This window comes from Chroicocephalus ridibundus, chromosome 1, assembly GCF_963924245.1.
Source record: "Chroicocephalus ridibundus chromosome 1, bChrRid1.1, whole genome shotgun sequence".
In the NCBI taxonomy this organism is placed as follows: domain Eukaryota; kingdom Metazoa; phylum Chordata; class Aves; order Charadriiformes; family Laridae; genus Chroicocephalus; species Chroicocephalus ridibundus.
Window position 1 is genome coordinate 202,693,172 of NC_086284.1, and position 26,243 is coordinate 202,719,414.

The following is a 26,243-nucleotide window of genomic DNA, read 5'->3' on the forward strand; positions in this document are numbered from 1 at the left end:
GTGCACTCAAATACAGAGACAAAACAAGAAACAAACAACAAATTATTTGTATACTTTATTTCAATTATCTTGTCAAAGGAAAACAATTTCTCCTTAAGTTAGGCTAACAAAATTTAATTGGTTTGCACAACCGTGTCTCAAGCTACAAACTTTAAAATTCCAGGAATGCAAATTTCTATGAGAGTTCAGACAGCAGGTAGACACTGTTAAATGGTTCCTTATTATTTAAAGACAGTACAGGTGCAGCTGGCTTGTGGACAGCAGTCCAATAAAGTTTATTTGTTGGTTTGGGGTTTGTTTTTTTTTTTTTCCTCTTGACACATTAGAAAGATAATACTAGGCAACCACTTAAATTAACTGGATTAAATTTTGCACAGGCACCCCCATAGTTATCAGCAAAATTGCATGAGTTACTAATCGGTGCAGAAATTATTCTTGTTAATATCTGCTTCCAAACAAATTAAGGACTTATTGGTTATGTCTAAACTGAGAGGTGAAGAAAAAGTTTTAGAGCAAGCCAAAACATGCCAGCACCTGCAACGCAAAGTCTTTTATTTTGTAATGGTAGCTGTGTTCCTTTTGTTCTTGTGTTCAGACTGAAAAAGCATGCATTATTCTGAAGACAAGATGAGCTTTTTCTAGCTGCTTAGGGTCCATGCTACCGTGCATACAGACTACATGAAATGAGAAGATGAACTTGCACTAGGGTGCTGAATTGACTCTGACTTATTGACCCATTTATTAATGAAGATAAAAACCTACTTTCCAGTGAGAGGCAACAGCTCCTACTCAGAGTGGATACTGTATTCAGCATCAGAAAGCTGCTGAAGATGTTGATAACAGAAGTTAATCGCTTGTGAGCACTCTAACAGAGGTGAGAACAAAGAGGGCACTGTGTGTGTACTGCGTGTGTACTGTCTGGCTCTTACAGAATCATTTGCTGTTATCCTAGCCTGAGACAAGCATTTTTAGAAATATAAATAAATATAAATATAAATATAAATATAAATATAAATATAAATAATATAAATACAACATTTTCTGGAGGATATACTTCTTTGTTTTGTTCTGGAATGGAGCAGTTAGCCTAGGATGAAATCTGCCCAAAATCAGTGTAACCTCCAGGAAAAATTCTGCTAAACTCCAACACCCTTCTTGTGAGTATGGATTAAGCATGATTTCCCAAAGATTTAGAACACAGCCTTGTTTTTAAGAGGATGGCAAAAGTTTTACCCCTGACACAACCTCAGTTCTCTTTTCCTTACTTTCACCTGACTGTTGAAAGTTTCAAGCTTCTTTTCCAAAGCAAAGAAACTACATCTTTATAATAAAAGTTTGCAAGCATGCACTGGTAAGTAAAACATACTTTTTTCATAATTTCAATATGATGCAATTTTAATACAAATACTCCCAAAATATCTTGTGCGAGATTAGAATGTGATGAAAAATTACACTCAAGTAGTTTAAGTTTGGTAAAATTGCAGTGGAAGTTGGAAGTATGAGAATTTGGTGTTCCAAATTTTCAAAGTTTCAAACCCAGATGAAAATATCTCACAATTGCCCACAAGCAATGCAAATAAACAAGAAGTATTGCATCACAGTATTGTATTTAATAGTCTTTTAAATTCGTACAAGGTTGCAAAGCTATGAAGAGCCAATGCAGCCACTGTAGTCACTGTAGTCGTTGTTTAGTGACTGCCAAACTGAGATATGAACAATGTCAACATGTACTATATACAGTATACAAACATAAAGAATCCATTGAAAGCCAGATTTTAACCTACAACTGCTATGAGTTTACAATCAGTTACTTATATGGAAAGATACTGTGGACTAGAAGTTGCATTTTCTCCTTACAGTATTTACCTTAATCCATAAATTTTTAGGAAACAGGTACCTTTTTTGCAATGCACAAGGGGTGGTAAATATATGAAAATATATGAAAAGTACTTCTAGGATTCTTCCATAGACGTCCCTCACATTGATACACTTATGTGGCTTACCTTCTTTGCTTATAGGAGCAGAAATAATATAAAATTTAAAATATTAGACAAGATTATGTGAAAATTGATACAATATGAATGAAACTAACAAATAATTGTCATTAAATTGTATTACAGGCAATTTACCTGTGTTCTGCTATAGATTTTACATTCATGATACATACAGAGTAGAACAGATACTTGACAACTGTAGGACCAACTTACTAAGTTCTTAGCAAATCCTAAAGCCAGGCATTTTCCTGGAGAAAAATGCATAGAGAAAGCAATTGTTGAAGTAAGCAAGCATAACACAAACAGAAACAGTGTGCACATACAGAAGTGGATACCTATTACCATTGGAGGTATCAATAACATGTGATATGAAAAGTGAGAACAAGTGAAAATGACGAGAGATGGCTCAGATGTTTAAACTTGCCTTCTTATAACCAGTTGATATATGGTCAGAAAATATACATTGAAAGCTCAAATTTGGAAGAGTAACAGTAACATCCAGTGGCCATTTAAGGTAGATCAAAACATAGTACATATTACCTCTGAATCTCTGAAAAGGAACATGTATTTCACTACTCATAGCATTGAAGTCAACGCATCAACATAATTCAGGTAAACCAGTTTCTAATTATGTCTGGTCAATATCTTTTTATGTATTTTTCATGATTTTACATTACTGAAATTGTATTGTAAATTAAAGTACTACTAAAACTTAAATTTTAAAATAGCCTAGTTTTACAATTAACTTCTCAATCAGCACAAAGGTTGTCTTCAGCCGGATTTTGCCTTATTGGCCCAGATGGATGCCTGCTGGTGCATAGAGGAGCCAGACAGTATTGTAGCAGAAGCCCAGAGTAGAGTGTTGATAGAGGATCGGCTGAATCCTCTCTGGATCCCTCGCAGCACAAAATATGTGTATATATATCCCAATAAAAACTATTTTTTGGTATCTGTAAAGTACAAATGGAAGCAACATGGGCTAGAACAACCCTTGCCTTCTAGGTATCTGACTGTTATCAATGTCACAGACGTGGGTTTTCCCATATTGAATAAAAAGTGAGTGTAGAATCCTCTTCCTGTAGTCTATTGACATGGATGGTGCAATTTTTCAAGGGTGCCCCCAGAAATTTGTGCTGTGCTTTGAGAAGACAGTAAAAGCAAAACAAAACAGGAGAAAAACATGATGAAAGTCTTATTCTAAGTTGTGCAAAGTAATACTTGAGAAACATCAGCTAACAGGTTGATGAAAATGTCCATTTGCTTCAGACAGGAGACAGCTACACGGGCATGAAGCCTGGGACAGACCCACTCCTTTCACCTCCTACTCTCTATTCCCAGACAGCACAAGAGATGCTGTTGGTGAACCGCTTCAGTGGGGAACCAGGAATATGCCCCTTGCCTCAACTATTCTACTCATCTTGCCGCAAAACATTAGCCTAATTCTCAAAAACATTTTTCTTAACAAACGATAACATACTCAGCAGGTTTTCCTGCTCAGGGCACAGTTCTGCCAAACATTCACTTATAGACACAAGGCTAATCGTTTCGCCAAGGAGGTCAAGAGAAGAAAGTAATGTCTTATTAAAGCATAAGGAAGCAGAAGAAACACAGACTCAACAGCTATCTTTCTATGCCTCTCTGTGTAGAGTACCTCTACCTCCTAGCCTTTGAACTTAGACTGGAAGGAGTCTCCATGCTGGGTCAGATCACAACTCTCTGCCGTAGTGTTTCAGCACTGACAGCAGTCACTGCTTCAGATTCTTCAGAAGAAAAAAAAAAACAACCTTAGGGGTGAAGTCTTCAGATTCAGAAGAAACATCCTGGGCTGATTCTGAATAGCTATAAGATAGCTCCGATTACAATAACCCTGACATAAAAATAAATAAATATAAATAAATGCAAGACAGGTTTTTCACAGAGAATCTTGTCTTTTTACTTCATGGAAACGTGTTCGTCAATAACCTTTTATGTCACTGGAAGAATTTCCTGCATTACGTGTTAAAAGTTCATGACAACTGACATAAAAATGATGGCAGACCTGAAATTTTGATAGCAGCCATGTTCCAGAATTTAGACAATACTGGAAACATATGGACAAGAAGTTCTTCTTTGTAATAAGAAGTAAGTAGAACCAATTTCACTTGTTAAACTATTAACTTCATAAATTTAGTTCTCAGAAAGGTACAAAAACAAATTATTAAACAATTGTTCTGTAAAGACCTCAAGGATATTATATCGACACAAAAACAATGCTTATTTGTCAAGGGACACTAGGACACAGAGGAATTAACATAAAATAGAACATGGGAACATGGGAAAAAAATAGCTAGAAGAAAAAAGTATTCTACCACGGGAATAGTCAAACCCTACGCAGGGGCTCTGAAAGGCTGTGAAGTCTCCATCCTTAGGGATATGCAAAACTTGACTGGAAATGGCCCTGAGCATCCTTATCTTATTGGAGCAGGAGAGTGGATTAGATGACCTCTGGAGGTCCCTTCCGATCTATGTGATTCTATGATTCAAAGATTTAATTTTCTTCTTTGATGTGTAACCTGATTTTTTTACTGGAAGGGGAAAGCCAAAGAGGTGCAATACCTCAGCTTTAGTAAAGCTCTTGTTATGTCTCTACCCATCTAGGAAGTTACGGTTTTGATTAAATTACTGAAAGATAGAATTGGTAGAAATATTGAATTAAAAGATAGACATCCAAGGGTAGTAACCAGAGGAGGAGGACATGCCAAATCAAGGCAGTTAAGTGTCTGTCACAAATCTGGTAGTTTTCAGTACTTTCTGTAAGACTCCTAGTCAGGGAGATATTCTGAGTCTCCATTATCCATGCTACATAATAGAGCTAAACACAAGAACTTTGCAGCTCTGAAACATTCTTACTCATGGAGCAATCATGGAACAAGCCTCTGTTGGCTCTTGTCAGCATAACTGTTTTCAATATGTGAGGAATTTGTTAAAATATAGGGTATAAAAAGTGCATATCTGAGTGCCAATTGAGTAGACAATGTATGTGTCCACTGAGAAATACAAGACACCGTCTTTCTTGTGTCTACTTCCAAATGTGTTATATGAGCATTGCTCTTAAAGTAGCAATGCCCAAACTACATTCTCAAAAGTATTTTCCAAAATCTCCTTAAATAAGGTCTTACACTGCTACTGTAAGATTGCTGATATAATATTGCACAGTTGTTTTCTACATAAATATCCTGATAATTTCCTAACAGTGACATTCATCACAGAATAATAGCGTGACATCCAAAGGCTTTAGTCTTTCGAGGACTGAACACAGGGGTTCAGCTGCATCTTGCGCAAGAAGCCTTCTGTGATAGCTGCTGTTTTATCTGTAGAGTCACAGTCATGCTTAGGCGGTTTGAGGTGTGTGGCAGAGAACAACTGGTATCTCAGCAGACTTTGTGGGGAGGCTCAAAGGCTACAGGTGTGGCTGAGCAGAGTCAGGGCCAGGCTGGAGCCTGAAGCATCTCCTGAGGCTGAGGGACTGCACTGAGGGGCAGGGAGCAGGCAGGGCTCACAGCAGGCAGAGGCACTTTCCCAGGAACAGGGAGACTGAGTTTGCTGCCACTTGGAAGGTCAGGAGACAAGAACATGGTTGGAAAGGGACAGTTGTAAATAATTTTTTTTATTATTATTTCTACTCCAGATGCTATTATTTTCAAATTAAGTATACACATATGCTACTACTTTTTATTTAAACAAAATAAGGCTTTATGATTTAAAAGGCCTTTTGATATTTGGGGAGATTTGGAGGAACAAGAAGTTCCAGAAAGATGCACTTCAGAGCTCTGCCTGACTCACGGTCCTGTCACAGTCACAGAGGAATTAATCTGATGAGCTCGGAAATATTGTTGCTTCCAAGAAAGAAGTATATAATTAAAAGCACCAACATCAATTAACTTATCTGCTTTGTACTTTGAACAGGATTTAATATTATCAGGGAAAATAGAAACAGTGGAAGAACTCTTCACAGCCAGGTTGTAAAACCTTGACCTTGCTGAAATCGTTAACATGAGGTTTGAATTTTTTTAGATTATTTTGGTCCAATTTTCCAAATGACTCTAATGAATTATTTAGAGATGAGAAGCTTTGCCTCTAAGTGCTTTAGCAGGTTTCATACTTTACTACTCTTGAAGGCCAAATTGCTTCCATCATCTTTCACCAGTTCCTATATGAGATCCGCTCTTCTCCCTCTGTTTCAGGCAGTCCTTTCAACCTCCTCTCTGTCTTTTTCCTCATCAGGGATTCAGGGCACCCCTCCGGCCCTTGCCAGGGTCTCTCTGCCAGGACATCCTTTTCCATAGGGAAAGTGACTGACCCCTCTCTTTCTGTGTTCTCCTTGTTTTTTACTCATTTATTTTGCTAAGGACTCTCTGTGTAAAGGTATGGCTGTACTAAAAAGATGATAGCAACAGGAACTCCAAGTGACCTCCTTTACCTCCTTTCTTATTTTTATATTTTTACCTCTTGATTTTATATTTTTACCAAAATCTATGCTGATGCTTTAAATTTCATTCATTCTGAAATTGTCTCAGGGAAGTAGTCTGTCAGAAAAAAAAATAAAAAATAAAAACAAACAAAGTAATTATATTGATTATATTGCCAGACCTCCCTCTTCTTCAGACAAAAATATACTTTGTTGGCTTGAGCACATGTGTGAATATTTACCAGATGACATCAAAATAATATCTTTGTTTCTCTACTGAATTCAAACAAAATTAAATTTATTTCATACAATCATAGAATTGTTAGGGTTGGAAGGGACCTTAAAGATCATCTAGTTCCAACCCCCCTGCCACAGGCAGGGACACCTCCCACTAGATCAGGTTGCTCAGAGCCCCATCCGGCCTGGCCTTAAAAAATTCCAGGGATGGGGCTACACCACCTCTGTGGGCAACATGTTCCAGTGTCTCACCACGCTCATGGTGAAGAACTTCTTCCCAATGTCCAGTCTGAATCGTCCCATCTCTATTTTTAATCCATTCACTCTAGTCTTAACATTACCTGACATCCTAAAAATTCCCTCACCAGCTTTCTTGTAGGCCCCCTTAAGATACTCGTAGGCCACTATAAGGCCTCCTCGGAGCCTTCTCTTCTCCAGACTGAATAAATCCAACTCTCTCGGTCTGTCCTCATAGGAGAGGTGCTCCAGCCCTCTGATCATCCTCGTGGCCCTTCTCTGGACACATTCCAGCACGTCCATATGTTTCTTGTAGTAGGGGCTCCAGAATTGGACGCATGGGACCACCTCTCCAACCTGTCAAGGTCCCTCTGGATGGCATCCCTTCCCTCCAGCGTGTCAGCCGCCCCACACAGCTTGGTGTCATCAGCAAACTTGCTGAGGGTGCACTCTATGCCACTGTCCATGTCGCTGATGAAGATGTTAAACAAGACCAGTCCCAGTAGTGATCCTTTAGAGACTCCACTTGTCACTGGCCTCCACTTGGACATGGACCCATTGACAGCCACTCTTTGGGTGCGGCCATCAAGCCAGTTCTCTATCCACTGAATTGTCAGTCCATCAATCCCATATTTTATCAGCCTGGAGACCAGGACGTCATGCGGGACAGTGTCAAAGGCTTTGCTCAGGTCCAGGTAAATGGCATCAGTTGCTCTGCCCTTGTCAATTGATGTTGTGACCTTCTCATAGAAGGCCACCAGGTTTGTCAGGCATAATTTGCCCTTGGTGAAGCCGTGCTGATTGTACCCAGTCACCTCTTCGTTATTCTTCTGCCTCAGCAGTGCCTCCAGGAGGATCTGCTCCATAATCTTACCAGGCACAGAGGTGAGACTGACTGGCCTATAGTTCCCTGGTTCCTCCTTCTTTCCCTTTTTGAAAATGGGGATTATGTTTCCCCTTTTCCAGTCAGTGGGGACTTCACCAGACTGATATGACTTTTGGAATATAAGAGAGCAGTTTAGCAACCTCATCCACCAGTTCCTTCAGTACCCCTGGGTGTATCCCATCAGGTCCTATGGACTTGTTCACTTTCACGTTCATCAGATGATCATGAATCGGATCTTCACTTACGATGGGCAGTTCTGTCCAACCCCTGCCATTGTCTTCCGTGACTCGGGGACTGTGGGTGGAGACCTTGCCAGTGAAGACTGAGGAAAAGAAGTCATTGAGAACCTCGGCCTTCTCCATATCTCTTGTCACCAGCTCCCCCGTTTCCTTTCTGAGGGGGGCAACACCCTCCCTAGAATTCTTCTTGCCATTAATGTACCTATAGATATTTTTGCTGTTTCCCTTGATCTCCTTGGCTAGATTTAATTCTAACTGAGCTTTAGCTTTTCTCACCAGGTCTCCTGCAGTTCAGACAGCTTCCTTATGTGCCCCCCATTCCAGCTGTCCTTTCTTCCACTCCTTATAAAGTTTCTTTTTGTGTGACAGTGTGTCCAGGAGCTCCCTGTTCATCCAGGCAGGTCCCCTAGCATTCTTTCCTGCCTTCCTCTTTGTCGGTATAGTTTGCTCCTGGACACGGAGAAGGTGATCCTTGAATACTGACCAGCTGTCCTCGGCCCCCCTTCCCTCTAGAGCTTTGTCCTGCAGAACATTGGCCAGCAGATCCCTGAAGTGATGAAAGTCTACATGCCTAAAGTCCAGGGTCGTAAACTTGGAATATATCCTCCTAGTTGCCCTGAGGATCTTAAATTCTATCCCTTCATGGTCACTGCAGCCAAGGTTATCCCTGAGCCTCACGTTGGTCACCAGCCCTTTCCCGTTGGTGAGAACAAGGTCCAGCATAGCACCGTTTCTTGTTGGTTCCTCTACCATTTGGAGGAGGAAGTTGTCATCTATGCATTCCAGGAACATCCTGGATTGCTGGTGCCTTGCTGTGTTGTCCCTCCAGCAGGTGTCAGGGTGATTGAAATCCCCCACGCGGACCAGGGCCTGTGATTGCGAAGCCACTTCTGTCTGCCTATGGAGGGCCTCATCTGCTTGGCTCTGCCGGTCAGGTGGCCTGTAGCAGACCCCTGCTGTAACATCACCTTCCCCTGTCTTCCCTTTAATCTTAACTCATACGCTCTCAACCAGCTCCTTGTCCTTCCCCATGTGGAGCTGCATTGATTCTAGCTGGTCACTGATGTAGAGGGCAACACTCCTCCCCTCCTCCCCTGCCTGTCCTTCCTAAAGAGCTTCTATCCATCTATCCCTACATTCCAGTCATGGGAATCATCCCACCAAATTCATTTTACTCCAAAATTTTCTGTTAAAATCTGATTTTCCCTTTTCTCTTTCTTATGTTTCTCCTTTCCAGGGTAGGGGAAGAAACAAATTTTAGCAGTTCTTTAAGACATGTGAGAAGTTATAAAAATGTTGGAATTTTCATTTCCTCTCACCACTTCACTATTCATAATTCCCTGCCTACAAAAGATCCTTCCAAATGTGTGAAGTGTAACTCTTGGGAAGCACCACATGAATTTTAAAGGTTTGAGGGTATGAAATATTTCTTTACACCATCTTTAGGCCACCCTGATTCAGGAGAGCTGTGGGGTCCAATGATCCAACTGTCTACCACAAGCTAATATTTTTTAGGGCTACTGTTACCAGAGGAAATACAGCCCTGCAGGCTGTAGCTCCAGACTCCACTGTACCTCCTGTTGTAGGGATTGCAGAAGTTCATTCAGCATCCTTTCTCCTGTTCTTGTGTTCTCACTTCAGGTGGAGACTCTGCTTCACAATTTCGTAAAGCTCTTTTTATACCACTGCTACCACAGCCTGGAGCCCTGCAGGGCAGCTGCCACTGGCCGTGGGCATTACATGACAGATGATAAGTGGAAATGACTAGAATTCTGTGGGCCACCACGTACACGAGGAGCAGTGACTTACCAAGTATAAGATATATATAACTGAAAGCAATTGCTGTTACATTATCATGATGAAGTGCTGAAACAGAAAAGTTGCTTTTGAATATGTGAAATGCTGTTTTACACATGGAAATGTATTTAAACGGCTGTCTGAAATGTAAGATTTTTTTTTATTATTATTATCTGCTTTCCTTCATAGCACATTTTCACAGTTCTAAATTTTCTTCGTGTTAATTTTAACCTCCCTTGGTTTACACATGCTTTAACTTTCACTTTAAAAGCAGTCTGAACATCTTAACAAACTTCTTTGCTAATTTATAATGGCATTACATAATTGAGTAAATTATGAAGAATTTATTCACTTTCCTGGCAGAATTGCATCCAATCAATGTAATTAGCATCTAATATTTCTCAAGTGAAGCTGACCTCCTGTAACCTGGCCATTTGCTGATCATGCAGTACTGTTACTTTCAACTTTGTCTAATTTCTAATTTCTACATGCTGTCTTGTTATCCTGTGTTCCTTTTCTCTATACTCCTCTGAAACTATTTCCTCAGTCTGCTGCTCAGTAGCCCATTACTTGAATAATTTCTTTCAAAATAAACCATTTTTTACTGAAAGAGGCTCAGCCTTGTATCGCTAGCTGGTTCTTCCTCTGAGGTTGAACACTCATCGATGCTCTCATTTTCTTTGGGATGTGGTTTTAAAGCCGTTCTGTCAGCTTTCACTTTGCAGTGGACTGATTTGATCCAGACGTTAATTGCATTGACAGTAACCTGTTTTAACAAGCCTAAAGTATCAATAAATCATTTCTTTAGTGGCTGCACTTTTTCTGCTGCTTTGTTGATATACTGCACCTGAACTGATAAATAGGCTGAAAAACCATCTCTGTCTTCTAACACACTTTGCATTCCAAATGATATCCTCCTTAAGAAAAGAAGGTTAATCATATACAGGAATACATAAAAATACATCAACCAGATTATTTCAGCTTTGCTATTCTTATCCCTTTTAACAGATTCAGTTTTAGGAAGACATTGCACTTAGGGGATGCAGTTTTAATCTGTTATGTAGTCTGACTGACAGACAAGTCCAGCTACAGATGCGTAATAAAACTTCTCTGAATAACCTGAGAATTCCCCTGAAGATATGATTTTTTTTTTTTTTTTTTGCCTTTCTCCTCCCCCCAGCCCTAAATTTGTGTCTTTACATATATCTTATGAACACTTACCGAGGGCGCTTACACAGCCTCAGCTAGTTTTGCTGGCAGTCCAGAGCAAAAGTGCTATCTATCTACTGTCTATGTTGAGTGACACTATCAAGAATAAATTATTGCAATGCACTTCTCCATTGAACCCAAACTTCAATGCAGCATGTCAGCATTGATTTCCATCAGTAAATTGGTAGTACCTATAAGTAAAATTTACTGTGAAATTTTAATTACTTCTTTGTCACTAAAATCATGGCAAAGTGAGACAATAAGCTGATGTAAGTAACCTGTCAAGCAAAGTTTTTATGCCTGTTCATAACAATCTCTAAATTTGCTCACACATAGTTTTTCTCCAACTTAAATAAGTATAACTGAGAAGAAAACGAACCCAGCACAAAAGTAAATTAGTCTTGTTATGTTATTTTTAATGCATATACGTGTACGTGGCTTTAATCGTTGGATTAATGAAAAATCAGCTTTGCAACACATGGAGGTTCCTGCACATCTGAAGGAAACTAGACTTCTGAGGATTTAAGAAAAAATAAAATACAATTTCACAATTTTTTTGCTTAACATTAAAATATAGGCTATACACTGCAACTTAGATTTTGAAAGAGGCAAAACAATGAACTTCCACTTAGTATTTTTTCCATTGTTAGAATTAGTGTTATTTTGTAGCGACAAGGAGAAAAGAAACTGAATTTTGTGGCTGTAACCTTAATCAGTATATATGCATACGGCAAGCTCTTACTGCCTATTTTGTGAATATATGAACATGTGAGTCTGTGGGTGTGTACTTACAGAAGAAGAAGAAGAAAAAGAAAACAGCATGGACACAAATTAATGAACGCACAACTTGTATTCGTTGAGTAAACATGCTGAATTTTCAAATACAAATTAAAACTGATTCATTTCCCTGCTCCTTATTCGGCTTGTGACTGAATCATTCTTTCAAGATGGTTTGCTACTGAGGACAAAACTGTAAAGCTATGGCAATCAGAGATCATTTCTTACCTTAGGCAAGAATGGAGGAACATAATTTCCACCTCATAGATTCTAACAATCCATGTGGTTACTGGCTTTTAATATGTAGTGAATAGATTAAAGTCTGGTGGCAAAAATGGGGAATAATAACATATCTAACAAAGTACAAATTTTCCAACATGCAAGCAGAAGCATGTAATACCTTTAGTCAAAGGCCATTTTTAATGCAACTAGCATACTGATTAGAAAAGATCACCATAAACTGCTTGAATTTGGGGTATGATAACCTTTAAAGGAAAAATGAATCCATTTTCTAAGCACAGCAGACAGAAAGTTCAAGTGATAAGAATCACTTGTCAAAACTAATAAAGCAGGGCTGTATCTAATATTAGTTTTTGCACTACATTTAACATTTCAAATTTTGGTGGTGCCTTAGTGAAGCAGTAACGTTATCTGTGCTGTCTACTCAGCGTGCAAAGGAAAGCCATAAACATTCAGTCATTTCATGCCAGGCCAGGGGAAAGAGAAGCGGTGTAAGGACAAAATATTCAGCAAGGTTCAAGCATAGGCTTCTCCATTAGCTTCACTGAGATGCAATTCATTAGTACCCGTTAGACACTTAAAAGTTAGGTATCTAATTTAAGGGTCAAAAATCACTATACAGTCAATGTAAAGTGTTAGGACCTTCCTGAAAGCAACTCATCCTATCCAAGTGTCTAAAATACAAAGGATTAAATAATCATCTCTCTCCATAGATATCAAAGAGAGTGAAGATGATTAGCTTATCCCTACACGAGATACCTCACTACAACAGTATTTTTCTCAAAGTTAGCTGCACGCTCAAATTCATGAACTGAGATGAGTGTGGCATTGCTCTGTAAAAACCTTTTTGTACCATATGTGACAAAATCACTTGGATATTCATTGTATGAACGTATTATTTAAGTATAACAGTAGGAGGCTGGAAGAATAAGAAAGGGGAAAATAAACCACAAGAATCAATTTTTTGATAAAAATTTCAGGGTGATTAAAATGTGAAGATAGTGTTATTTTCAGACAAACTCCTACCTTCACACACAGCTAAATTTCCAAGCTTATTTTACTCTTGTGGGGAAACAGCACAACAGCATGGCATTTAATAGTTCAATAGAGACTGTTCCCAAGGGGTGAAAAGGCTGCTGCTGAGAAGCTGTACAGACTGATGGAAGGAAACAGAGGTGAGGATGTAAAAATGAATGTTGGGACTAGCTCAGATTATAATAGTTTACTCCAATTAAAGCACTTTTACACTCAGTTTTATTACTACCATTAAGAATAAATTATATTTTAATTTAAGAAGGTTGTCCAGTTACTATATTCATAACTGGTGATAGGCCTGGACTCGGGGAGGCAAATATTTCTAAGTCTATCCAGAAAGGCTGGATAAGCATCACCAAAGCACAGGGCATGGAGACCTGCAGCCCAGTGAAAGGGCAGGGTGTTTTCTTACCTTTCTTACCATGCCTTCAAGGCACGAGAGGTTACGTCTGGGGATACATACTCAAAGAGTGGACTGAAGAGGAATTAGTTCTTTGATAGGTGCATGAACATACGCTGGTGATTTTTGTGAGGTAACAACAAATTGGCATCGATGGAGTTCAGTTTTTACCAGAATAATAATGGTTGAAGTGGCCCTTACAGCTATTCACCTTTCAAGCAAAAGATTAAATCATCACATGTCAAGGTTTTTAAAGAAGACGACTAGCTCAGCCATGCACCTAAGTAGATGAATGGGATTGTGTCAAGTAAAAAATCATAGTCTTTTTGGTTTATAGGTATTTTTGTGGGATGGAAAGAACAAACTGATTTATTCAATGAAATCCCTTATTGAACTCATACAATACTCATATTCTTTTAGAGAAATCACTGTCGGAAGGGAAGTAAGTTGTGACTTCCCAGATTCGTTTCCTCTCTGCATTCTTCTACAGAAGTTCATCTCATCTCTTGTATTTTACAACAGTAATGGCTGACACACTCTGAGAAGGCATCGGTTTGTGTAATTTAAGCACCTAAAACTAGGCAGACAGAAACTTCCCCCAGACGCCTTTAAAGACACCTACTGCTCACCATTTGCTATATACAGAAATTAGACACTGCTTTTATACTCCTGGAAATGTAAGTGTGAAAAAAGGTATCTATGCGATAAGGATTCGATCCCACTCTTGGCTATCAGCAAAAGCATACTCCTTTCTTTTTATTTTTTTTTATTTTTTTTTTAATAATAATAGGGCTTTATTAAATACAACATTTAAAAATATTTGACCATACAGCATAGCCATCTGACTGTGGTGATTGACTTACGGTGACTGAAGACTGCAATGGACTGCCCAGAGAGGCTGTGGAGTGTCCATCCCTGGAGATATTCAAAACCCAGATAGACATGGGTAGGATTGGGCAGTTGAACTAAATGATGTCCAGAGGTGCCTTCCAATTTCAGCTGTTCTGTGATTCTTTGATTTTGTGTTCCTCCCGGATCACCTGACTGTGCTTCCTCCTCCTATAGTGTCCTTTTCATGCCTGATTTTAATCAGGAGCTGCCTGATCATCCATGCAGACCTCCTGTCACTATGGCTTGATTTCCTGATCATTGGGACAGACCATTCTTGAGGCTGGTGGAGGTGAGATTTGAAACCAATCAACTCCTCTGGATCCCTCCTCTCTCCAGGATGGTTTCCCATGGGATTCTTGCAAGCAGGTCTCTAAACAGGTCAATGTTCACTCTCCTAACTCCAAGGTTGGAATCCTGCTGTTTGCCTTGATGCTTCCTCTCAGGATCCTGAACTCCACCATCTCATGGCCACCGCAGCCAACAGCCAACATCCCCAACCATTTCTTCCTTGTTTATAAGGATCAGGTCCAGCAGAGCATGCCCTTTCATCAACAAAACTGTCAACCATGTCATGAATTTATCACACCGATGCACTCTTGAGACCTCCTGGATTGCTTATCATCTGCTCTGTTGGCCTTCCAGCAGATATTAGACATTTTATAGTAAATTTCCTACAAAACAGAGCAAATGGAATCATGTCTACGAGACTGAAATGTTGGGGGGTTTTATAAGACTGTGTACCTGGGCAATACAGTTGTATTGCTTTTTTACAGCCACCATTTCACACAGTGCCAGTTATCTTGTATACTATGGTGGTGCTGTTTTTGTAGTTGTCTTCTGGTTTTATGTCTCTGTGTCACTAATTTTAGGATTTTTTTTTTTGCAGAAAGAGAATTGAACCACTTTGGTTTAAAATTATATTCTCTCAAAAGTTACTTGGAGTAAATTATAAGATTAACAAAATAAAGTTTAATTTGAGCTCGAATGTTAACCGAACAGACGTCTTTTTGCTATATGAATAACTTAAGAGCAAGCAAAATGTAATGGAAACAATATGGTAAAAAATATGTTTAATAACCACTTTTCATAACTTCCATAATCAAATTTATGTTAAACTCAGTGGAAGATCATTCCTTTAATTTTTCTCTTATTTATCTAAAGAAGGTAAATAAAAAAACATGGACAAATGTAAATGAGCAGTTGAATGAAAATGTCCTTAAGTGTATAAGAGACTATTACCTTCTGTGCAGGTGAAGATTCACCCAATAAGCAAGTCCTCCTGACTTGAAGTTTAGAGATGCTACTCAGAATAGATAAATGGTGGTCATATATAGATATAATGACGTCCTCCCCTATAACTAGGTTTATTTAATTGTGGAAAAAAATTAAACGCCACTCAAACTAATTTGTGCATATCTGTACATTAGTCATTTTTTTTAACATGATCTACAAGACATAGTAACAGTTAACAACACTGACAATGAAGGCATCATGCTCATCATTTTATAATATCTCACTTAAATAAACATAATTCCTGGTAAATGTTGTTTCCCCAGGCTCTCTGCACATACAGGCAGGAATGTCTAGGCAGTTATACTAAGCTTACCTTTTCAAAGACTTTCTTCAACTTTAAGAGCTAAAGATGCTTGATTGTAATGAAAGTTTAAATTATGGAATAGAAAAGAGAAACCACTGTTTAAATTGGAAAGACTGAAAGCTTTTATTGGCTAATCAGGATGTTTTGATCTTTAATTAAAAGATCTTCAAAAGTGATAGGTTTCTTTGTATGCAAGCCTATTTGTAAGTGGGGAGGCATGTTGTGCTGTTATTTGTTCAGGATTTTGCTGGGCAAAAACTGTGGAAGAAATGGTGGAAAGGGCTGTGAAGAGTCATGCCTCACAGCTTTCTAATCATGCTGGACGCATGAGATGGAAACAAAGACTGGATAGATGAGCAGAGCTGTCATATTGACTACATTACATGACCACTTCTGCTTTTGACATAGCATATAGGTGTCAAATCCAAACTATATGTTGAACATCAGCTCCTCATCATGGATTGCTCTTCCATGGGAATGCTGAGTTCCAGTAGTTCGGACATTTAGGACAAATTGACAGTAAGGCTACGCTGCCAACAGAGAGGATCTGGAAAAATTCCACAAAATATTATGAAATCAGAAAGACTTTCTAATCAGAAATATGGATTTTAGATATGCCAATATCAGCTCTCTGACCTAAAAGGGAAATAAAAAGCTCCCTTGTAATCATACAAGCAAAGAGCAAAATTGAGGCTGTGTGCTGCCTTCCTTAACACCAAGAAGACGAATTCTAAATGTACCAGAGATTTACAACTCTCACACACATAAGTTATCAGACTAACTCCTGAGGAAGAGCAGTGGGTTTTAGCATACTAATAGGAAACTTGACCTTGACTATTACCTGTTGTGAATAAGGAAGAAATAAAAAGAACTGAACAAAGCTATAATCTAATGTGACTGTTGCAGTATTTAGTTAGAAGTTATTTTATTGGCAAAGTGTTGTTTCATATGAATAACAGCTAAAATTATTCTCACACCTTTAATAAGATACAACACAAACAAGTAGTGTTTGTTTTGCAATAATATGAATTGGGCCATATTTAATGTCTTGGGGTGGAATTCATCTGACATAATCTTGGATATCTGCTGTACAGACACATTTGTCTGCACTAGTCACCCTAAGATCTTTGAATGGTATAAACACGCTTTCTATTGATGATGATTTGGGGCACGTATACGTAGGTGTGTTCAATGTAGATTCCTACTTTCGGTTAGAGGTATAGTCGTAGACTGTAAGATAATTGTCAATAACTGTGATAAAGCATTCTTTTTAAAGCGGTGATAATAGCTTCCCAGCAACACTTTGCAGATAGTCAAAAATTAATCCATTCTGTAGACCCAAAAAAAATGAGTCCCCTTGAAGACAGAAGTACTCATCTTGAGCCAAGTCGTCTGCAGAAAGACAACTGTGATTACCTGGCTTCCAGTTTGGAGCTGACTTACTGTCAGAGCAAATTCACGCCACCAAAGCAAACACTCAGGTGCCTGCTGACCACCACGAGTACCGTCTCTGAGACCTTTCCCTTAGCTATTATATGTATGGTAGATCAACACAATTAGGATGACATTGTGTAGTTTAAAATTATCATTTCTACTTTATTTTTTCACACAGCAGCTTATCACTGGCATTTTCTTTCTTGAGATATATAACAGTTAAAGTACATTAGTGCATTCTGTGGTTATCCAGGAAATGTGTTTTATATGTATGCAGAAACAGAGCAGAAATCCAATAAGACATTATAACAAGGTATTAGCAAGACCAAGTGCAGTAACAACCTTCAGTACCACTGAATATACCTTTCATAGATATACATTAGAGTAAGAACATACATAGGCTTTTTAGCCAAGTTGGGATTGTAATGAGTTTGGGTTATTCAAAAAGTGTATTCTTTCATGCTCTAACCCTCAGCTTAAGTTCCGCTAAGTTACTCACATGTTTTTGCTTAAGAAAAATAATCCTGAGCAAGTGATTAAATCTCTTGTTTTATTTGAGATGTAAAGAAATAATGTATTTTTATATAAAGTTTTATTCTTGCAAAAGAAAGGCTACTTGCAAGAAAGTCAAATAGCCCTTCTTTTGCAAAGACTGACTGGAAACAATTTATCATATATTCACTCCATGACACATCCGTCTTCACAAATTATGTGGCCCATCCTGCTGTCCCTAGCTCTCTGACTAAGCTGAAACCTTTAAATGCAGGAACTGAGTAATGCTACTTGAGAGATGTCTATCTGAGTTTCCAGATTGCCTGAAACAAGATGACTGGAGGTCTTGATTTCTAGCATCCGCTAAGGTATAGGGGTAGGATTTACCTCTCCAAATCTGGGCATCTGAAAGCAAGGTGTCTAGCTTAAAAAAATCATCTTGGTCCTCCTACAGTAAATAGGGAGATCTAGACACCTCTAGAGAATGATTCATCATACTCTAAGATAACTGTTTAATCTACATAAGACGAATCAGCTTTACAAGTGGTTATGTCTCCAGTGATTATGGAGAGGGTCAATATAGGCATACGCCTGAATGGCATATGGGAAAAGAAAGGTGAAAGGAATTCCACTCTGAGGGTCCTCACCTTTGACTCTACTTCACATTAGATGGCCCGCTATCTACAAAATCTCTTGTTTCTCACTGCACAAGGTGTTACTAACTGCACTGAATAGTGAATATTCTGCCATAAGTAATATGAACAACAATCATACTCAGCAACATATCAGTCATACCTTAGCTATTTCTATGTATAGACGTCACTCTATAAGTATAAACTGTATCTTTAAAAGCAAAATTAGTAGGTTCAGGGTAACGCTTGCAAAAGAAAAAAAAAAAGCCTTAGAAAATTATTGGGAAAAAGCAAATTAGATAATAAAATCAGGTCCCTAACAAAATGCTTTTTAGCTACCAATTTTCAGGCTATTTAGAGTCTTATTTTGTGTCTGTGTATATTTGCTATGTTAGGTACCAAGTGACTACTCACACATACAAATCTTCACTGACAAAGGTTTTATATTAAGCTTGTAACAACAAATGCATGTGTTTAAAAGTTAAGTAAGATTAATGTCATCCTTTCAAATATGACAGAAATGCCATATTTTATCCCTTTTCAAGGTCTCTGCCACTTAGAATGTGCAGCATTTTCTTTAAAACATTTACACTGTATGAAGCATTGCCTTAAGTATGATCATTTGAGTATTACTGCTATGGATATTTCAGGTTCAGAAATCTGTCACATTCATTTATCCTTGCTATGATAGAAAGAAGTAATGCCGCATCAGGAATAAGTTCCTATGGAAGAGCACAAGAATATTAAGTATGAGTTGAAATTAAATTGTCTATTATGATTCAATGTGCTTATTCTCTCTGTTTTTCACAGAAGATGTAGGTTAAGAAAGTCAGGAGAATTTAAGAAAAGCAAATATAATCTTTTGCTAAAAATTTGCCTTGCAGAGCACAATTTGTAAAACTGCTAAACTGCTTTTGAGAGATTTGGAAAAGTCTGAAGAAGGCTAGTAGGCAGAAATGGTAATAATTGAATAAATCCCATTCTTACTTACATGGGTGTCAGGAATTAGACAGAAACAGTTAAAGAATTGTAAAAACTTGCTAGTTGTCCGCCAGCAACCTGTCAGACTGCAAAGCTAAAACACTGCTTCCAAGTATTGAGGAAGATTAGCTACCTGCCAACCCTGGATTTTGCCTCTAACAAAAGCAACATCACTGTTTTATTCTGGAAATCTTCTTTTATGAAGAAAAGTGTTGTCATCCTAATGAAACACAGCTGGACGATTGAAAGATATGGATAAAAGCAAAGATACTGCAGTGGTGTCAAACCAAGATTAGCGAAATATATTAAAAAACATGGTATACACTGTTCTCCCTAGGTGTTGCCTGTGAAGATGGTTTCCAGTGCTCTTGTGCTTTCTATATGTGACCAGTTATCTCACAATCCTTTCTGATATTTTTAGAACAAGCAATAATTATCAACCCAAATTGCATGGACTCAAATAGCATTTTCATATGATTTGAGATCACATGGAACCATTCCCATTGGTACAATGCATACAAGTATAGTAGCCACAGATAAACACAGAGTTAAACGAAAGGTTTTCATCCAATCTCTGCAAAAGCGCAGCGCTGGGACAGCTTTCTACCTGAAGTAGTGTGGAAAACATATAAAGAGCTTGAAGATGGAGTGCACCCATTTTAGGAACAAGTGATTATATATGTGTTATATAATACTTTATATGATGCAATTACCTGAAATAGATTCATTGACACAGCCGAGCCATTCCATCCTTTGGCCTACTCAGAGCGTGTATCATTTTGTACGCTGCTCAAATGAAAGGTTTACAGTTGCCTGTTTTCCATATGCTCGCATTTTCCTCGTTACACAGAGACTCCTAGGTTAATAGAGTAGCTATATCCATGTGTATTTGGTATTTATGGCACTATGCATATGACTAAGGATTTGCTCTGGATTTCAGCTTCCTTCCTTTAGCTTAGATTCTCACCAAATAAATGTGAACACCAGGTTGGTGACTTCCTTGGAGATACAGTGATTTACACGAGCAGAGGTGTAAATCTATGCTATTGTTGCCTCTTGCAAATGTATAAAGAGGTTTTTTAAAGGAAACAATTTGGAGCTGTACTTCATTTGCCATTACTCACTGTGCATCCACATAAATGCCCCATTATCCGCTGGAAGGGCTGCTATTGGTCATCTATTGCTTGGCAGGTAATGTCATGGGAAATTACTTCTTCCATTGTCTGCCAGTGCTTCTGGTGGTTTATTCACAGTCAATAGTTCTGATGATCATTTCCCCACTTATATTTACTTCAGCCACTGCGCTGACTTTCCTTTTTCTTAGGGGTACGCATATATCAATTTCTTGTTAATTCACGTCTGGAGGAAGCTATACCACTTTTTGTTTACTAGGCTTTTCCACTTGTACCAGCTGCTATGAGACAGAGCAGAAATCCTGCCTAAAAGTTCTCCAATTATGCTTCATTATTTTATAACATTTTCAACAGCTGGATGCTTGATTACATGCACTACAGAGCAGAAGTCTTTTCTCTCTTTTGGCAAGCGTGCAGCTGCAAATCTTGTGGCTTTAGAATGGTATCCTGGAACACATTAATCATCCTTCTGAAGATTCCTATCAGCAATAGCGATGGAAAATAGCTGAGAATGAGCTATTCAACAAGTACATGATCGATTACATATGTACTTTGCATATTATAATTTGCAGCACAAATAGCTGTTCTTCTAGAAAGCACCTAATATTATGAATCAAATAACTTAATAACTATTGATTGTTGAATGTTTATCATTGCAACTATTTTTAATAACAGAATTAGAATGATAAATTTTACAGAAACCAATCTCAAAATAGACCACTCTTTGAAGGAAAGAAAAAACCATGTTGATAGAAAAGGTATTTTCATTTGTAGGAGCTGAAAGTGATAACTGAAAAAAGGTTTACATTTGCTCTGATTAATTTTTTCAGTTCATCTCATCATGGCACATACCCATTAAAACCTTGCAATAAGTTTCAGTTCTGGTAAAAATAACTAATATCTATTTAATGTATTAAAGGATTATTTTATTCTTAAGAAATGCATGAAACCTCAAAAAAATCTGAAAGACAAAGCACTCTTTCATTTTCAAATTTATTCCATCAGCTCTGTGGAATCTACACAGCTTTTTCCTGCTACCTGAGGAGATGGGTTAAGGCAGTGTTAGAGGTGACCCATGCGGTTTATTTGACTCAGACATTTTCTTCACTGTTATAGTTGGACACAAAAATCCCTGCTTACCAGAGCACTGCAAACACAGTTGGTCAGCTGGTACCCTGGGCAGATTATCACTGTATGGGCTGCACATGCCACACTATAAACATTGCACGGCTTTTTAAAACACACAGGGAAATTGCATGTAAGAATTCTTTAGTAATTGCTGATTGCAATGCAGATTGGCGTGGAGCTGAGACCTGGCGCACCTGCAGAAATTCAAAGATCTCTTTATTCACCTGCTCTGCTGGGTGGGAATGCTCACTGATGGAACTTTGGATCTGTAACACTGTGTGGGCTGGGAACACGGTTACCCAAAGCAGAGTCCTTTAATATCATTACACTAAAATGTAAGTGATCAATCCATCCTTAAAAATGAAAATGCTAATGAGTCTAGTAACAGTAGAACTACAGAATAGTAGAACTACAGAAAAATGAAGTTTAAGTAATTTCCAGGTGTTAAGGAAGACACAAAACAGAAGACTCATACAGTGAAAAAGAATAACTGCTCCAAGGAAATGATAACAACATTTTCTGATTAAGACAAATGCTTTCTACATATTTATTATTCCAAAACTATTTCTATCAGTAGTTATTGATTACTTTTGTAAAGAAGAGAGGGTCATGAAGAGCAATAAAAATAAGCAAGCAGTGGAAATGTGTTTTTATAGGGGGAAAATATAAGTAGACCAAAAAGTGACCTTGCCTGCCCTCCAACAACTCCCTTGTGACAGCACTTCCCATCATGACAGCCATATATTCCCTGACATCTCAGCCTGCCCTACTGACTGCATCCTTCTTGTGCTTACAAATAGGCTTACTCATTTCCTAACTTACTCTTCAACGTCTTCCTTTCCTACCATTACTGTACAAATATGTCTTAATACCAATGATTCCAAAAAGTCCTTGACAATACAAGCTCTCTCCTGCAACTGTATTTCCACCCTTCCTTCTCATTGCTTACTAAATAAGCTGTTAACAACCACTGGCCAGATTTTCTCTTGTTCTAATCTGTTTGAGATGCTTTCCAACCAATCTTCTGGTCTTCACAAGTGACTCAAGTCTAGCCAAGGTCTATGTCTGTCTCTTGTTAACCTTGGGTTGTTTATTGGTGTCTGCACTGGTCTTGACTGTATATTTTCACAGTACCTTGTTTAAAGTCAGTATGATGTAAATAATACAGCACAAAATGAATTAAGTTGATGGATAAAATAAAGTGGTGCAGACAAAGTAAATTGACTCACTTCACTGGCAAAGATGCAACCAAATGCAACCTAAGTAATTTTATTTTGTGAATAGTTATCCAGCTGACAAAGAAGAAGCCGGAGTGCCTGCTGTGACCAACAAGCTGACGTTCCTGAAAGTCTATTGCAGGGAGAGAAACATTAAACACCAGTCACTCAAAAATAATTTTCAGGAGTGTGCAGAGCATTTTGACTACTAAACAGTAACCACTCAAGCTTGTTAAAAACGTGAAGATTTTGCATCATTTCTCTTCAAACTCAACTTACAGGAGACAATCTTCTTCAAGACTAAAAGTAGATCTCCAGCCAAACTGCCACATTCTATGATCTATTATGATAGTGTATGAAATGAATAATGTACCCTGTATAACGAACTTCATGTACACATTAATATATTTTCATCATGTTATGATTGACTTAATTTAACGTACTGGCACAGTATTGCTAGCAAAAGAAAAACATTAATTTTGTGATTTCCCAGTAACACTGGGTTTTAATCAAAGAAACATGATCTTTGCAAGGAATATACAGATGATGAAGGAAGATAAGCAGGTGGCAAAAGCCATGAAACATTCATTTGGCTACTCAGTTCATTTTCCGGAGGAATAAACCATATCATGATGTTTAATTCCCCTGTCTATTACAGATGATCCTTTAATACATACGAAAGTATCAGGCTTCACATACTTGCCTGCTTGTCCAGCTGCAAATTTAAATCCATTATTTTAATTATAAAGAAATTTTGTGGCACAGATAATTTTTGAGACAGTCATAGCATATTGTTACAATGCCGTAATTACATTTCAAAGGGAACCTTTTACTGTGAGTAAGAGTGTTAATCAATAATTAAGATGTGAGGATGAGTAATGCAATAAGCCAAATTAGTTTCATAGCTGGTTGCTAATATTGATGACTCAATTACAGGTGAAAAGTGAAAGCATTTTGAAAATGTTTTTGAATATGCTTTCAGCACTTAATTTTTAATATATTATGAATATAAAACATCACTTTAGAGAAGAATGTATGAAAGAGTTGTTGTAGCTGGAAGAGGATTTTAATTATGATGCTCCATTTTTGTTTGTACTTTAAAGAACTTTTCGATATACTCAAGGATCAGCATCCGCCAGACTAACAATAAGGATGAGTTTCACCAAAGGCAACTCATAATTTGAAAAATCAGACCCCACTTTTCCACCAAAGTTACATTTTATGTTCTGACAGTGATAACATAAAATTATGAATGCACATTTCCAAGTAACAATATTATTACAGCCTGTGATGCTGGAAAGTGCAGAGTATCAAAGCCTTCTGGTATCACTGTACTTCATTTAGGCCTTTTATAGGGCAGACATTGTTGAACCAGTTCCCCAGTCCCTTAAAAATATGCAGCAGTGTGAGAAAACTGCCAAGACATCAGTGTTATAGGTATCAGCCTTCAAAGAGTTTTGCAACAGGCTTTCTCAGGAAAGAGTCAGAACATACTGATGGGAAAAAAAAAAAAAAACGAACACAAAACAAAAAAATCCCCACAGAGACATACCCAGATCTTATTAAGGAATATGTGCACCGTGTAGTAAGAGATATTCTGGTTTATGTTTCTGAAAATGCCTTAATGGAATACACTGGTGAAACAGAAATACATGAAAACAAAAAATGTATTGCATTAAATTGCAGGGAAAATAGTGCACGTTGTTCATCTAAAAGCACAATGCATGAATAAAGCTTTTGCTGAGATTAAACTTCTTCAAAATTTAAAATCGGAAACTGCAGATGTGAAGTGTCATGGATAGCATAAAAAAATGAGGTATCTAAAATCAATTGCTGTCATGTTCCTGTGGGTTACCTTCTTAGCAAGATCAGACAGCTAATTCAGATGTCAGGGCATTTGCTTCAGCATCTGATGTGACCCATCTACTACCTTGGAATATAGAAACAGATAATTTTATGAATGAAAAAAAGGATTCACACTGGAAGTACAGAAATAATATGTGCTTGCTTACTTTCAAAGCACAGGGAATATTAAATCATCTAGAAGGCTGACGTTCACCATTTGAAAACTCATTTCAGTATGCCTTGCTCCGAAAATTTTCCCTTTAGCTCAGGACTACAGTCTCGTAAACTCATAACCTCAGTAACATGTTACTGCAATTTGTTTTTGAAGAAACAATGTCTTTTCATAACCTTAGGCAGGCAGCCAGCAGGTCAGGGCCTCACCACCCCCAGCCAGGCAGCAAGGCAGGGTTTTGGGGGCATCTTCCCTCACATCCCCAGGGGAAGGGGGTTGCTCTGGCCGGCAAACCTCTCAGAGGTGAAGATGCACTCAGGGCCCCTATACAAACACCCAAGAGTGGGATTTGGTCCTTTCAGGACAGCAGCACCCGGTCAGCACTGCTGGAAGAGAAGAACGGGATGGAGCTGCACTGCTCCAGGTGGAGTGGGGACCACCGCACAGAGGCCAGCTTCTTCCCAACTTACCGGTGCGTACATTTGCTGCCACTGTACATTTTCATGACGTGCATGTAAGTTTCCAAGAAACTGATCTTCGTGGCCCTGTTGTGTTTTTTTCCCCCCAGTCCTTTCAATGCTTTTTGGATTCTTTACGACTACAGGATTGATACATAGAAATTTCTGTAGGGGTAGAGGATTAATATAAAGATTTCCATTAAGGATATAAGCAACCCTGTTCATAAGTTAGTAGGCTTAATAAAGTTGCTATTCACCACTAATGGTTTCTTAATACCATGCGGTCTCCGGGGATTAAGAGAAATATCTGCTCTTCCATGGAACAGAGACAGCAGTAGAATTTGAGATACTACAAATATATGGAGCAGTTTTAAGTAGATGTAATGATGCTGAATTATGGATATATTTGCCAAGAGTATTGAATACTTAATGGTGGTTAGTGCCTTCAGTCAAACTAGCCAAATAATAGAAAAGATCAACAATTTACACGGCTGAACACTCTGTATGTAAAACTTCTACCAGACAGTCCCATGCACTGATGTTAGGACACATTCCTGATTATTACGTGCTTCAGCTGTGAGAAAAATAAGAAAATGAGAGAGAAGAAATTACAACATGCTTTAAAAATGTCAAGACCTATGCAATGCATATAGAACTATCACATAACAAAGGAGTGCTTACAGCAACAATAAATTACACCTTGCTGAGTGACTGGACCCTTCCTTTTCATATTTGGACAAAAGTGTACAGTCCCGTAAATGAGAA